The sequence below is a fragment of the Notothenia rossii genome (assembly GCF_949606895.1).
Source record: "Notothenia rossii genome assembly, chromosome: 3".
NCBI lineage: Eukaryota > Metazoa > Chordata > Actinopteri > Perciformes > Nototheniidae > Notothenia > Notothenia rossii.
This window is the reverse complement of record NC_136901.1, coordinates 83,065,310-83,081,872: the sequence shown is the minus strand read 5'-3', so window position 1 is coordinate 83,081,872 and position 16,563 is coordinate 83,065,310. Positions and strand designations below refer to the sequence as shown.

The 16,563-nt window shown below is 39.9% G+C and overlaps 1 long non-coding RNA gene across 1 annotated transcript in view; it reads right to left on the bottom strand.

The window, feature by feature from the left end:
- Positions 1-2,117: 2,117 nt before the first annotated feature.
- Positions 2,118-16,563, bottom strand: part of LOC307034493 — a 146,733-nt gene continuing 132,287 nt past the window's right edge. The window contains exon 5 of the long non-coding RNA XR_013806941.1: positions 2,118-2,510. This is a non-coding gene — a long non-coding RNA (uncharacterized lncRNA). The remainder of the gene's footprint in view (positions 2,511-16,563) is intronic.

The following is a 16,563-nucleotide window of genomic DNA, read 5'->3' as shown; positions in this document are numbered from 1 at the left end:
ACAATAGAACATCTGAAGGTGTTTTTTTTTGTAAAGGTCTTACATATATTTATTTTGCCTGCCATTAGCAGTGATGTTTTTTTTGTTCTTCATTCAATTGATGTCTGTTGGACAGGGACGTTATAGAGCTTGTAGATAACAAGTATATGTGTACAGGATTCAGTTGAATCCTTCTTAAGGAGTCTGACCTTCTGCAAAGATTTTAATGACCGCTAGCCACAGAAATGAACAACAAGTTGTGGAAAAAGATCCTTTACCTAAGTCACTTCACTGGGAAACAACACTGAACTGCGATTAAAAGTATTTTGTAAGTTGAATATGCTGTTGTCAGCTAAATCCTGCAGGAAAATGATCCTGTGAGATGTATAGAAGTAATAGTATCTACAAAGCAGAAATTAAAATACTCAAGTAAAGTTCCTCAAATGTACTTGAGCTTCTTAGTTATATTCCACCACTTCTAGGAACCTCATTGTCTCATAATAGGTGAGTTTTGATTCAAGCAAGAACTTGAATAAACCTAAAGAAAACAATCCTTTTCAATCCATCCATTGTCTTCAACTTATACATGTTCAGGTTTCATCACCAGGGAGTTATTGTTCTATAGTGCTGGGAAGTACTGAAAAAACATGTGAAATAATAATAAATAATTCTCAGCCACATCTTCCTAACCAGTTTTCCTTCAGACTTTCACTCTTAAAAAAGTACTACAGTGTTATGTATGATCTCTGTGTCTTTTTCAAGCACATGGCTGTCGGATAAAATGTGCTATATAAATAAACTTGACTTGACTCTATGTGGAATTAAAATGTAATTTGTTGAACCCTGCAAAAACCTTGAATTAGCAAATGAAGTGAGTCGAGTGTAGCTTTACTAAAATACGAGCTCTATGAATGTGTGCAGGCCTTCTCATCACTCAGCCTTTGTTTAGCTTGTTACCACATCGGAGCCTCGGTTTCAATGCAATTTTTCACTCCACGCTGCGAACACAAACCCACTCCTACAGGCCCGGAGGTGCTCATGTGAGCGGCAGGTGAAGGGAACTGGACTTTAGCTGATGAAGGCATTACAGATTAAGGATCCATGTGTTGAAATTGAAGCATAAGGACTGAAACTTGACCACCCCAGAGATCCCCTTCTATACAGACCCAGCTAAGTCTCTGGTAGCTAATGAGCCACCTGGTCTTTGTTCAGTAAGTCTTCCCTAAAACAGCGCCTAAATCCACTCCGGACAGGTGATACAAACGGCTTTATAAATGGTTGTAAGCTGTATTAATTAATCACCTAAATAGTCTGGCCTTTTGTTGCTGTCACACAACTGTAAGAGTTTTTTTTTTTTTTTTTTGCTGAGTCAATGTCATTGAAGCCAATGCTTTATTTAGAAGGATTAAGTCCATTCGAAACTAAGGACACAAACAAAACAAAGACTTTCTTTCCGGGAATGTCTTGCATTTGACCTTCTTCCAGGTGTTTTTAAAATGTGTGTTGCAAAGCACAAACAACACAAAGACTTAAAGAAGAGAGCCCAGCTGGGGTCACACCAGCACACGTGCATTGTTTCGCTTGAGTGGACGTCTTAGGAATTGTCTCTGCTGAATTTTTGTCAAGAGCTGTCAACGACGCTGACAGCCGAGACTTGCCCTTGGCTTTGCTGCTGTTTAGACAGGTGTTTTTGCAAAGAAAACAACTGCAGCCCGTTTCCAGCTTAGACGCTCATCACACTGACGTTCCTCAAAAGACGGAAGGAAAGAATATCACGGATAATGCCTGGGAAGGGTGAGGCCTTTTTGACAGATTGACAAAGGTCAAGGCCGATTTGCGTCCAAATGAATTTGTCTAGCTGTTTCCTCCAGTCGGTTTGTGTGTTAGTCGGTTTTGGTGTTTGCTCACTCTCCATTTGGGTACACATACCAGCGAAGATGCAGAAGTAAACAGACAAACAGTATTTGTTCATATTTAGTCGACCACACTGACACATTACATTTGCTCGCTACTTTGTAGTCTCAGAATAAGTTTGGGTCCACCGTGAAACCCAAACACTTCCTCCCTGTGAAGCTCTTTGCCTCTTCTCCCAGCTTCCAGCCTGTGTTGACTTTATTCAGCGGGCACACATCCTGCTTTTCTGTGTTTCTCTTTCCTCTTCCTCCGCGTCTGTGTTTCTCATTTGCTGAGCGCCTGTGATGACAGTCTCAAGAAACCACACACGACAGGCTGGTAAGAGGGCCCATAGTTGTGGGTTGTGCTTTTTTGTGTGTGGGCAGAACAGGGCCAACACCCTCATGATTACCCACTCACCCTCTTCCGTTTTCCACCTGTGCCGAGTGCCAGACCCACAGTGCAGAGGGAGTAGCCAGGACTGAGTCAACCCCTCTGATGAGCTCCAGTCCCCCTGGTCCCCACACTGGCTCCTATTCTCTGGGAGGAATGACAGGCGAGGGGGGGGGGGGCTGGCATCCCAGAGCCAGCTAACCTCCGCTCCCATGGTACTGTAACGGATCACTCTCCTCAGTTGTCTGTGGGCAGAGATGGCAAAAGTACACACATCGTTTACTCAAGTAGAAGTACAGATACTCGTGTAATTGTAGAAGTACTGACCAAGCTTCTTTACTCAAGTAAAAGTAAAGAAGTATGGGCTTCGAAATGTACTTAAGTGAAAAGTACCCTTAACTACCAGCTGTTTTAAAGAGTACCTGATTTCCCTTTATATTAATAGAACAATAATGTCATTGTTAGCTAATGAATGTTTCCATGCTGAACAATGGCAACATGACAACGGTTTCATTGGTCCCTCTTTAGAGAAGACCAGGAAATGATGGATACAGGGATCGGGTTCAAATCAATAGGCACGCAATGACTCTAAATAATAATGATCCCGCCACCAAACACACATTCAAACTAAAGTAACCAGCCTGTTTGGAAAATGTAGAAAGTATAGGTATTTATGTTCAAAATATAAGAAGTAGAAAGTACAGGTATTTGTGTTCATAATGTAAGAAGTAGAAAGTACAGGTATTTGTGTTCATAATGTAAGAAGTCAAAGTTAAAAATCGTCAGAAAAAGAAGTAGTGGAGTAAAGTACTGATACCAGAAAAATATACTTAAGTACAGTAACGAAATATCTGTACTCCACTACTGCCCAGCTCTGTCTGTGGGTGTCCCTGAGTGTGCGTGTGTGTGTTGTTAGATTGTGATCCGACAGTCTCGTTTGCAGCGTGTGTACACACAGGACAGTCCTGCTAGGGGCCGTGTGTCTGCCCCCGCTGAAAGGCCCATGATGTATTTTAGGGGCGAGGATGTGGGCATTCAGAGGGGTCGTATTTATAGTCCGCTACTCTGGTGAGGAGACCTGCCAGTAAAAGCAGAGATTCTGAAAAAAAGGCACAGGGACAGAAAACTGAAAAGTCTTTCTCTCGTCGGAGGGCACACGGATGGATGGTATTTTCAGTGGGCTGTCATGAATAATACTTCAAACTGAGAAGCTTTTGTAACAGATTTTAGATACAGACGGGTGCGAAGCAATGGGGGAGGAATAACAAAACAAGAGGCAGGTGATATTCTTTCAATGTAACAAAAGACAAAACAAATCAGCCAGCGTAGGTTAAACAAATTAGAATCGTCCATTAAAATATAGAACATCTATTACCCTTCATTCCCAGTTAATGGATGAGCAATAATCTATTTAAAGATTTTCAAATAATTAGAGCTTTTACACTTCAAAGTAGGGCTGCTCGATTATGGTAAAAATCATAATCTCGATTATTTGGGTCAATAATTGAATTCACGATTATTGAAAACGATTATCCATTTACTTTGAAGACATCAATTTATTGAAAAAATAAATGTTTAGTATGTTTTTAACAGTTGATTACCCTGAACCTTAAGTATAATTCAATTGAAAAAAACAATAAAAACATTAATTATTATCTTTTCTTTTAAATAAATAATAATAAAAAATAAATAATAATAATCGTTTTATTTCAATTATGTTGTTTTCATAATCGTTGCAAGCCAAAATCGTAATTGCGGTTAAAATACGATTGATTGAGCAGCCTTCAAAGGTGGCTTCAAGAGATCTTTTGCTCACTTAATAAAAGGTCTCTAAGGACTATCATGCCTTATCTTATCTTAAATTCAACATATTTCTTAAGAGTGCAGTTCCCCCAAGATGTTTCATAAAGACCTATATGTTCAATGAAATTAATACAAATCACGATTGCCCATATCCAGACGTCTTTTTCTCTTTTTTTTCTATTATTATTTCCCCCTCTATTTTATTTCCCGTCTGACTTTGAGTTATTGAATAGTTGTCTAATGATTGGTTCGTTTTTCTGCTCTTTTTGTTTACTTCTGATTGTCATTTGAATAAAGTAAGGTTATTTTTTTGCAGTTTTTGGTTGAGTTATTGAGAGCATTTTGTGTTTTAAAAATAGAAACAAACTGGAACGATGCTCTTTACAATCTTTTGTAATCTGTAATACATATTTATTTTGAGGCTCGTTCTGTAAAATGTCTCCTCAACAAGTTTTTTAAACGTCTACAATCTGAGCTAAAGTTTGATCTCAGATATCGTAGCACAGGCAGACATGTTGAGTACACATCATGATGAAAAGTCAGAGTCCGTCTCTCTCCTAAGAGGCAGATGATGAATGAACTCGGCCTTTTCAGAGCTGATAACTGAGACGTCCTCTGACTTGCAGGCTTGAGCAGATCATGTGTTTGATAAAGGATCTGCTCTGTGTGAAGGAAACACAATGATATCATCGCGTAGAAATGACAGTAATGATCCAACACTTACCCTCTTCTCAGCACCTGAATTCAGCCGGTGCCATCCTTCAACAAAGACAAGGGCACTGGGTGGGACCAGAGTTGGGTGTCACTACATTCACCGCGATAAAAATACATAAAAGAGTTGATAACACGATGAAAATATAAGCAGGGAGGGAGATTACAAGGCCATTACTCAACCCTGCTCCTCTTAGTCTGTTTTGCTTTGTGATACCTCCGTCATTGTTCCCCCCCAGATACTTTGGATATAGAACCTGATCCGAGAACCATTCAAACGTTTAAGTGCATTCATTACAGCCCACTGAAAATAGCATTTATCCACAGATGACACTTTGTGGCTCTTCAAAAGACTACTTAGGCTGCATCGCTTTGAGACGCTGAAAAGTGTGAATATACATGAAGACGTTCCACTGCGGCATCTTTTGAGGTGGGAAAGTATGACTGTGGAGAATAAATGGCTGTAGCCAAAATGAATTGAGCATTATTGCTAATTGCAGAGGGCATTTCCCATCTGGATTTGTGAAAGTATGCTAATACCATGTTGATCTCTACCTCAAATGATGTCCCATTTAACGTGACAGGCTGGAACCTTCACTTCATTTTTCAACTGGAAAATCCATTCAGTGTGCAGCCTCAAAAATGAGTCAGGCCTCAGCGGAGGAACAACAGTGTGTGAAGATGGCACGTTATACAGTACTAGTCTACATTTATTGACATCCATGAGTGACTGCCTCAGGTGTTCATTTCTCTCTAGAGACGACGATCGCTCAAAAAGAACGATTCTGTTGAAATGAGTAAAAAATATGTGGTCCATCTCTTTCATTTTGCTTTCCAAAGAACAAAAGAGTGAGGGATATTCATTTTTCCACCAGGTGTCTTCATGAACGCCGTGCTTCATGATGTGTTCAGAGGGTACATGTCATCAGTGAACCTCCAAAATGTCAACTTCTTTGGGGAATCAAGAAAAATGACTTATTTTAAGCTCGACTGCAATTCATTTCTCATGTCCTCCAAAGGGAATGGAAACAGCTTCAACAGATAGTATTTTTAATATATCAACGAAACGCTACATTTATCTGAAGTCAACATGAAAATCACCAAGAGTTCAAGGTGATGAGATGTATGCTTAATATTTGATGGATGAAGCACATTTTTATTGGAAGAAAATATGTATTTTTAGGCAATGTATAACAAAGTACAGTGCATCAGCTTTTGGACTGTCATGGCTTGTAGATGATCAATAAAGTGCCGTGGATCAACTTCACTGTTCAACTTCGCAGCACCAACAACAGAAGTGTACATATATAATCTAAATTCAGAATTTTATGAAACGCTAAACTAGAATCATTAATCTTTGGGTAAGTGAAGGTTGGCTTTACTTCCCTTACTCCAACAGGTCTGATTTATTTTCTATAAATGGATCTTTGAACATGTCGGGGAAGTTGTTAAATAGTACTTAAAACATTTCTGACACGTTTGATGAAACATTGTGGCACAGTTAAAGACATTACATGAGCATTTGTGGACCTCATTATTGATTTTCGTCCACACTTAAGTTGGGCAAGGACATTTATTGTGCTGTTATCTTGCAGTCTGATCTTGGCATTAGATGGAATTTGGACTGAAAACATCCATTCATTGAAAACATGCATTAACGGTGTTGCTTTAGATTCTGGTGAGACAATGAATTAAGTTAAAGGTAGTCCAGTTTGAGATTTATATTTTTAGTTTGAAGGTTGATCAGAAGCTGCACTGTACAGCAGTTTGTAATAATGTTAGACAGGATCGTACAAATCAGGAATATGATGCTCAACCTACAAAGACATTAACCATGTGATATATATATACTTGTTTGGCCGATGTAGAACCTCAATCGTAGCCAGGCTGATTTTTTTTGCCAAATTTCCTTACATTTTGTTGCAGGCGCCTCATGTGTCTGCACCTCCACTTTCTCAATGGAGCATTACCATTCAAATGAATGAAGTGGCTGCGTTTTTCCACATCCTCTATACAGCATCCCCTCAGAGCTGCATCCCTACAGCTGGTAGGAATTCCATATCTTGCTGAAGGGCACCTCAGCAGGGTGGATTTCGGCTGTCAAGGAGAATTGAGCCCAGGCCCTCTGGCTGAAGCACCGTGACACCAAACACAACACCACCCTGCTGGTCCAGCCAACAACAATATGTAGTCAATGTGGGACTGGCACGACACAGAACAGCGCCAACATGTTTAAATCAAGGGATTTTTCTTGAAATGTTTGAAAGAAATATGCAGAGACAGTGCCTGGGTCATTGCTTGGTGGTAACAGACAATGTTCTCTCGTTGGACTTGCCAGAAACAAAACGTGTATGCTGGAAAAAGTATTGAGAAGCACGAAAGCATTGATATAATGCGAGGTGACGTTAGAATTCCTTTCTCTGTCCAACACAATGTGGGCAGTGTGGAAAACCTGGATGGTGTGACTTGTTTCAGAGTATCCATCACGGTGTCACAAACCCTGCAGGTCTCACTTATGTGGTGCACAGCACTGTTAATCAAAACCAGCCCGTTCTGGGGGCTCGGAGGTCATCAGGCCTGGAGAGGAAATTATTGATGGAAATAAAGGTGCTGGACTGCCCCGAAGCTTCACCCGCACGATGTGGAGTTTCTCTGAACAAGGCAGAGTTGTTCACATCTGATTTAAGGGCTGCTTTTGTCATGACTTACGCCAAAGATGGGCTCATGCTTTCATTGGCTTTTTAGTCTGTTTCCATTTCTTGACCCGCATTGAAGGTCCACTAAAAGTTAATAAGTCTTTAATGTTTTCTTACTTTGAAAATTGCCTATGGACAGAGCGGAGCCTGTGATTTACTGACTCCAACCGCTTGAGCTGCACATCAAGAGCATTTTTTATGTCCCATATTATAACATATGAAATCACTTACAAGTAGCTACTAATTCACAGTGGTCTGTCAAACCGCTTTAATCGAGACACAGAGTCATTACAATTTGTGATGACATTGCGTGTTTGCGAGGCATGGCAGGCCGCCATTATTTCGAGAGAGAAGTGCCACAGAGAAAAGTGCCACGAAAAAAGAAAGGGACCCATGAGGGTTTGGGTTCCCGTGCGCAGGCTGTTGTGTGAAGTGTCTGGTGATTGCCAGGCTGTTCTGAGGACGAGCCGGACAGGGAGGTGAGAGGCAGGTTAATTACTATACTGAGAGAGATGCTTTACAGAGCCCTTTGTGGCCCGTGGGCTTGGGTTTCCAGCACAGAGAGGTTTGAGCAAAGGTTCCTCTGGAGGATGGCAAGGGGCGCGATGCACGGGCCAAATCCATCCTGAAGTCTGCACATCGATCATCGAGGACAAAAGCTGCAAGTCCGCGTGAAACATTCTCAGTATGACTGTAACCCCATGTGTGAGCACTCAAAGGATCTGGATTGTATGTCAATAGAAGCTTGGTAATCAGACTGTATTGCTATTTCTGTTCATTCATAATATTTGTATCCAATTCAGTAACGTTTTTTTCAGCTCTGTTTTTGGTTTACTGAGAGAAATATCTGGCTCTTCAGCTACCAAAGGCTCCCAATTATTCTATATCTTTCTCTTGTGGCTGTTTGTTGCTGAGCAGGTAGTGCAGCAAACCTTCTTTGCTGAAAAAAACCCTATGAGAAACTGAAAAACAGTAAAGTTGTGGCTGTAAAATCAAGTAATTGAGCTGTAACTCGCTGTAAAGCCCTGGAGAGCAGAGGGGAGCTGCAGAAATTGGCGATAAATCCCTCTGGGTTTGGCAACTATGAGCAACCCTTTTAAAATGTAAGTGCTCCTGTGAACCATTGCCATTACAAAAGTAATTATTGAAGAAGCTTCATATTTCAGGACTAGATTACAGTCAACATGTTTTGGGTTTGGAGTAAACTACAAAGAACGACGGCCAGTCACATCACAACTTCAGAGGGTTGATTGGAGTTGTTATTGGATATTTGACTTTAAATGCACGGCTACATGGCAGCACACCTTCTCATTTGTCCGTTTTTGCTCCACAAATTGTCGTTTCCCTCTCCAGCTCTGCATCTGTCTCACGTGCACACACATGCAGGAAATATCATTAGTACAATCCAAATGGTTTCTTGTGGATATTTACTTTATTTTTCTTATTTCTGCCCCAGGCCTCATGAATCCCTTCATTATTTTTCCAGTGGAAGGCCAAAGGGAGGAAACCCTTGATTTAGGGTCCCTGAGAGCAGCTCCAGCCTGTCTCTACAGGTAGATTAACAAAAGCACGACTGCTGATATTTACTTTTTACGATTAGAGGTTCATTAAAGGTCTGTATGTTTTGAGACCACTATGTTATGTTTTGGTTTGTTTTCATGCCCATGAACACAGTGCCGTGTTTTTTGGAGTTCATTAAGTAAATGAACAGGTGCTTCCCGCCCTTAAGTCTTCATACACAGCTAATGAGCCAACTTAAGTGTTTTTAAATTATTAGGCAATTAGGGACGGGAAATGTAGAAAACGCTGGACACAGGAAGACATTAGGTGTGTGTACACGCAAGGCTCACTCGTACAATGTGGAGTTTTCATGTGTGGTTCAGGAGAAATGCAGCCATCTTTTTTTGCGTGTGTTTTCAATGCTAAATGTATCATTAGTGATTATACACTTGGCAAAGTTTAAAAGGATGTTTGTTCTGCCTAGAAAATGAATGCAGCCTCATTCATGTTAATTAACACTTGTTTTAATGTGGAGCTAATGAAGACAAATACGTTGGTGCATGCTCTCTGTGAGGGGTTGGCAATTTCTGGGGCAAAAGTGAAAGGAAAATAAACACATTTGTGGGTAACTTAATGTTAGTATGGTCTTTAGGCTAAATACAGCCATTTGTCTATGGAGTTTGGAGCCACAGAGGATTGTTGATGCAATGATTTTAAACCTGTTATAGTTAGGCTCTGACTGTTGACAAATGTATATTAATATGTACATATTGTGTATATGTGCTACTGGTACTTGTTTTAGTTCTCTCTAAGAGCTGAACTGTTTAACGCATAATTAGCCGGGCTAGCGGGTTAGCTCTATGAACGGCACGGTCTGTCCAACACTTTGAATCAGACCATGAACTCTACATCAACAAATATGAATGAGGGATGAATTAATTTGAACTGGTGTGAAATTGAGTGCAAACATTCATTAATTCACCTTTAGGACTAATCACATGACTTTCACCACTGATTTTACTTTCAACACCATCATCAGCACAGAGATCCACTGTGCTGATGATGGTGCTATGGTTGATGACTTCAAACCCAGAAAACTAAATACTCTTTTTCCTATATAAGCTTAAACACTAAACTTAGATAGTGAGCATGGTAAACACGAGAAATGCGTAGCATCAGCATGTTAGCATTAAGATGAAAAGCCTCAAAAAGACCATGGCAAGTCTATACTGACAACCAAGCGTATTGCAAGTCATTTGTTTCAGCTGTTTCAACTTTACAACTCCATTTAGTCCAAATGATGTTGCCGCTTTTGATAACATCACTGTTTATTGAAACAGGGCCTGGTATGTGATAAGTTTTCCACCCATCCTGAAGAAAGTAAGAGCCAATCACAAAACTAGTTCTGCCGTGTTTGTCTTGAAGAAATAATCAAATAAAAACAAACATAAAAAAATTGAAATTTTGACCAAAAAACTACTGGAATAAAATAAAAATAAAAATATCAGTCTTATTTATCACTGTAATATTAAACACTTTTCTGCTCACTATACTTCTTTGTTTCTGCAACCCAAATAATACATTAAATTCAAGCTGATTAAACCTTGTGTAAACTGAAATGATGCTATATAAATCTTCAACTCAGTTAACCCTGTAACAAAAGAAATTTTCCGTGAAGCACTTCATCGAGCAGATTTAGTTCAAAGAAACACAAACAAAACATTTGACGTGCACGCTGACAGAGGACTGCTGGTTGGCACTTCATCAGCTTGCTGTGTCTCAATTATTCACCACAGTCACAGTTGGCGTATGAAAAAGAGAAACCACGCAGCGCTCTGGGAGGAAAAACCTGATCCGTCCCCTAACAAGAGTCAAGTGTGAATACGACAAAGCCTACCCATCTGACACCCAACCCAACAAGCAGCCATCTGTCGTCATTATAAGTGCAGCACATCAGGCGGCACTTAAGAAGCTCCTTCAATCTTTTATGCACCGCCGCCAATTAAGCTCGGCCAATTATCTTCTGAATTATTGAATCAAATTTAGAAACCAAATCTCTTTTTCATAACCGCACCAATAGCTGTGTTTCATGGTCAAAGGTGGCTCTGATGAAGAAGATGCAGAGTACCATCCAAAGTGTCCTCGCTGCGTTACTAATTCATACATTTCGATGAGCTAATCTTGTCTTCGTGTCAGCTCACTGCCAAAAGTCCTCCCCCCTTCCACGACGTCAACTCTTTGGTTATTCATATTCCTGGCCTGGGACAATGGGAACCTCTTCAAACTCCATAACAGATAATCCCCTCGCCGCAAAAGTCACCGGTCTCAGGTGTATGGAGGGAGAATGTCAGCTGAAACATTATCGCCGCGATGGACCTGGCAAAAAATAATATCTCCCTTTTTGTTCGTTTGACAGGACTTAACACCACTTACAGGCCTTCTGACGGGTCCAGTTATATTTTCCACCATTATGTTCGGGGGTGTGGAAATTAAATCATGCAACAGGGGATTTGATGACATGTAATATTCATTTTAACAGGAGTCATTAATATCTGTGGTATCCTGTGACTAATCCCAAAAAGAATGGCACAAAGAAGCGGGGAGGAGGAGAGTTGTAAAAGGTTTCCGTATCATCTCAACGTCCGTCAGCCTTCACCAGAGGACACATTCACAGAGAGAGACATCTGAAAGACATTAAACCCCACTGGGAGGAATGTGAAGGAAATCCAGTAAAACAAGTTCACTACGGTCGGACACAATTTTTCATAGGTTTAGAAATATAAACATTTTTTTTTAAGAGTTTCTTTTGTTTGCTCTGGCATTAGAGCACTGATTTACCGTCAGTGTAAACGCACAATCGGTCAATTCCACCACAATGGTGAGATCGTTTCCTGCCATGACAATGTGAGACATCTCTACTGCAAACTTAATTGCTGCTGCTCCTTGACGGTTAGGAGTACAAATGCAAAGGGATGATAATAATCTTATCCATACAATGGTTTTGCATAAGTATGATAAATATGAGCAAAAAAGGGAACAAAGCTAAGTAATAATGACAGAAGAGATGTCAAAATGTGTCTGGGGAAGGCATTTGAAAGGTGATGCAGAAACAGTTGAAAAGAACCACACAAAATATGTTATTATCGGCATTATGTTAAAATGAAATTAGAAGCATGAAAACATTTAATAATATCAACCAGCGAGGTTGGATCTGGAGCTAACATGGAAGTGAACAAACAAAATAAGAAAGCTATGAGGGCAATGATTTAAAGTAACATATCAAAATAGCTGGAAAAGCAAGAAACGCATAAATAGAGCATTATTGTACTTTTGATGTTTTTTCTTTTTTATATTTACTGCCTCTATAAAAGAACCGGAAGTTGTGAATGACAAAACTAGAAGAACAAGACAAATGCAATAAGATTTTCATTTTTCTTTAAATGCGTTTCATTGATTTTAAAACGATTTTAAAACCTATGTTTGAATAATATAGTGTAGGACCATACCTATATAAGGAATATTTATACTTTTTATTTTTGAAAATACCAAACAGATCATGCATTTTAGCCATTCCTCATTTCGCTCAATTTAACACTGTCTTTTCATGGGCTGATTCTGTGAGAACAGCACCATCTACAGGCCTGGCATATGTACTACAGCGTCTCCAGCGCTTTGGAACGGCAATGTCCGTGGCCGTGTCCTCCTGATTGGTGGAGTTGGCCCAATAGCCGTAGCGCCACTTCTGTGACGTCATAGAAGTGTTCAAATCTGGATCAGTCTGTATCAGATCCGTTGCAGCCCCTTTTTAAGAGATTTGGGTATGGAGGAAAATAGAGAGGGTTGTGTTTTCTGACACTTGGTGAGTTCCCTGGAACACCGGGGACACGTATTCATGTATACAAGACGCACAAAAGTGCATTTTGCATGATAGGTCACCTTTAAGTCATCAGCAAGGTGCACTTATAGTTTGAACAACATCTGAGAAATCTTTAACTTCAATGATAAGTAAGAAAAAGGATGTACAATGATACAAAAAATCACTCTCTCATTAAACATTTAAATGTGAAACAAAGAAAACAATATTTATTTCTCGTTGCATTTCTGTTGTTCAGCAGAGTTTATAGCTGTGACTGTTTCTGACATTAAATAGTAGTTTTTAGGGTGGGCAGCATAATATCTGGAAACCCTTGCCCCCCTGGTGCAACCTGCAAACAGTCAGACCAACACAATTATTTATCTAATATATCATATCCCAATTACTTAGACTCTCCTTGCACCTCTACTTCTATTCTATTTTATTTGTATTTACTGGCATTATTTTATCTGTTTATTGTGTTGCACTGCTGGAGGAGCCTGTGACCTAAGATTTGCATTGATATATCTACACTGTAGCTATGTACTAATGACAATAAAAGCCTTGAATCTTGAAAGCAGCAGCGCCCCCCCGGCTGTGAGAGTGTTGTTGGTCCAGGTCCGGCTGCTGCTGCTGCTGACTGACAGCAGGTTTAATTTTTGATGAGGGACTCGCGATGAACCAAAGGTTGGTCTCTCAGAGTGTATGATGCAGGAAACACCCAAACCTCCACTATTGTCCCCCCCCCCCCCCCCCCCCCTCGTCCTGCCCTGCTATTCATAGAGCGGAGGGTAGGGTTCTCCCACTCTGAGAGTTTCACCGCAGAGAGAAACACAATGAAGTCGGAGTAACAAAGGTGTGTGCACTTCTCATCACTATCATGTGAGCTGCCTGCAGAGTGATGGACAGTCTAAATGAAGGAGAGGGCTCGGCTTAGTTTTCTGCAGATATTATGCTCCTCTTACAGCTGCAATTTACATTATTGCTCAAACACCTTACACCTAAAAGCTTTAAGAGCAATCTAAAAGGATTTGTATCTCTTTGTGCGTAGAATGGAAACCACTACTGACGGAAAGCATTCTGCATGTTAGTGTTTAAAACATTTGAACATAGCTCCTAATTTAAAAGTTTATTAAAATAATGGTAATTGGAGTTTGTTAAATACAACTCCAACTTTGCAACTTTGGTCACAAAGTGTTGTTGAATGAAGTGATTCTGTCATCTCCAGTGATGGAATGTAACTAAGTACAATTAGTATGTCTTTTAAATACTTGTAAATCCATTGTATGCTACTTATATTGCTACTCCGTTGCATTTCAGAGGGAAATATTGGATTTTTCTTTTCACTGCTACTTTTTTTAGTTACTTTAATTATGTAGAAAAAACAACACAAGTTTATATGGTAAGATATTATAATACACATTGTTTCAGTAGAATACAATCCATCTAAAAATCAGTCCAAACTGCATTAAATGATTTTAAATGTATTTGTTAGTTATAAAAACATATTTTTAATAATAAAACACTTTCAAATAAGCCGCCCTGTATAGTAAATATCTTTATAATTTATTTTTATTTTAAAAAATGTGTTTGTAAAAAGAGTTACTAACTCCGAAAGACATTATCACACACCCACAGAAGGCTACATAAAAAACACGAGTCTTATCAAATATGCTTTTCATAAATCTTTCTCAAAGGGTATTTGATGATTGTAATCTGTTTGTACAGATTGAGACTTGTGTGTGTAACTTCCTGCCCGGCAAAGCTGTATATTCACATTACATTTTTCTTCTGGTATTGTGGCTTCCATTTGTTTTTTGACATGTGTCTTGTCTTCAACGAGACCTCTTTAATTCCAGATTTCAAACACCGCCTTCACGGTGTTATCTCAGCCCCCTTTTAACCAGCACCACCCACCTCGGGGACCCCTGACCTCTGACACGCTGCTAACAATATCACCATCACTCTGCACGCTGCACACAACCCTCAGCTCCATGTAACAACTTCACACTCTTCAAAGGTTGTTGAAAGGAAACTCAGGAAAAGTTGGATTGAAATGGAGAAAAATGAGGCAAGTGAAGTGAGATTTTGTCAAGATATAAATCATGCAATCATTTGAACTTCACAACTTGAAGATGTATTAGAGAAAATTTGTGTTTCAACTTAGTATTTTGGACCAATACCACACGGTGGACGCAGATATCATCCATATATGGTAGTGTTACATTTGCTGTTGAACTGTGCTTTGCAAATAAATTAATATTTGCTGTGAACAATAATACAAATATGACATAGATGAATTAATCTGTTCTCGATTTGTGTTTAATTGTCAATCCAGGAATTGTTTAGAGACCTGACGGCTTACTAGACTCATCATTAAATAAGGAGAAATAACAGGGTTTAGCAACACAAAACAAATGCAGGCTGAATATTTCCGTAAACAATTATTAAGCCTTGTTTTTTATTATGTTATTATTTGAATGTTAAGCTGTACGTAGTATTTCCAAAGTTTTCATGGTTTCATTTACAAAGACATGTAGCAGTGTGTAGAGGAGTAGCGTTACAGAGTGAGGATGAAGTCTTTCTGCGAGTTAAAGCCGGTCTAATGCGTAGTGATGGTGATGTACCTGGGCTCAAAGACTGGAGATGAAATATACAGTATCAAGTGTCCTGCAGGTGTCTGTCTGCGGCTCACTGAGAATCCACGGGATTTACTGTCGGACTTAGAGGTGCACTCTCTTCATACCTCCTCTGGCAGCGTGCCTGAGGGAATCAACAGCTCCGTTTTTTTTAATGACTGTCAGAAAGACCATGAGGGAAGTTTGGCAGGTTGGAAAGAAACATTGAAACTGATCCTCCTCCGTTTGCCCCTTTTCTGCTCAGCTCTTAATCCATAAAACATCCCTGAACATCTGGCATCTGGTGGCCTCCTCATCGACGCATGACGGCCTGCGAACAAACTCCTTTCCTTCTCAGTGTCAGGGATTTGCCCATATTTATAGAGTCGGTCTGCAGGCCCTACAGGGAATGAAGTAGCATCTAGCAAAACAAATACTTGATTCGTTTTAGGAAGAAATCGGGATCTGGATTAAAATAAGGATGTTTGTCACCTAAGGTACGGGTGTTTGATTATACCTATCCTCCTCACTACGAGGACTCTCACGGATTGCTCATTTAATCAGGAACAATGTTATAGTTGTTGAGGTGGCCATCTCCTTTCAACAAGCCTCTCATAAATGTGAAAAACTCCTCAGAAAGTGAACAGGTGCTGAAGCCAATAAACTAGAGACCTTCCTGTGATGGTATTGCTCCGTACCCACTTTTCGCCCCTTCACTTGCACACTTTCTCCTACCACAGCTTTCTACACATCTGTTCCCTGTTTCCTGACTGCATAATGCACACACATTTGTGATGCAATGACAGTGACATTAATCTGTCCATAGGCTCACTCAGAAGGTGAAAACATGTCCAACACATTTCAAATGTCATATCTCACCCCAAATATGAAACGGCTGAAATACCATCATATGAATTTCACCGGAAATAAGGTCTGAGCACAATAGTGTGATAGATAAAGGGAATACGATTCATTCTGAATATCGGTACACATACAGGCCATCAGTATTCATGAGCTCCCCACACACAGATCAGCTCCCAGCAGGTCTTTAGGTGCCACTTATTTTCCTCAGAAGGATTTTTCTCCCTCTTCTTCTCCCAGGAAACATTCTACAGTC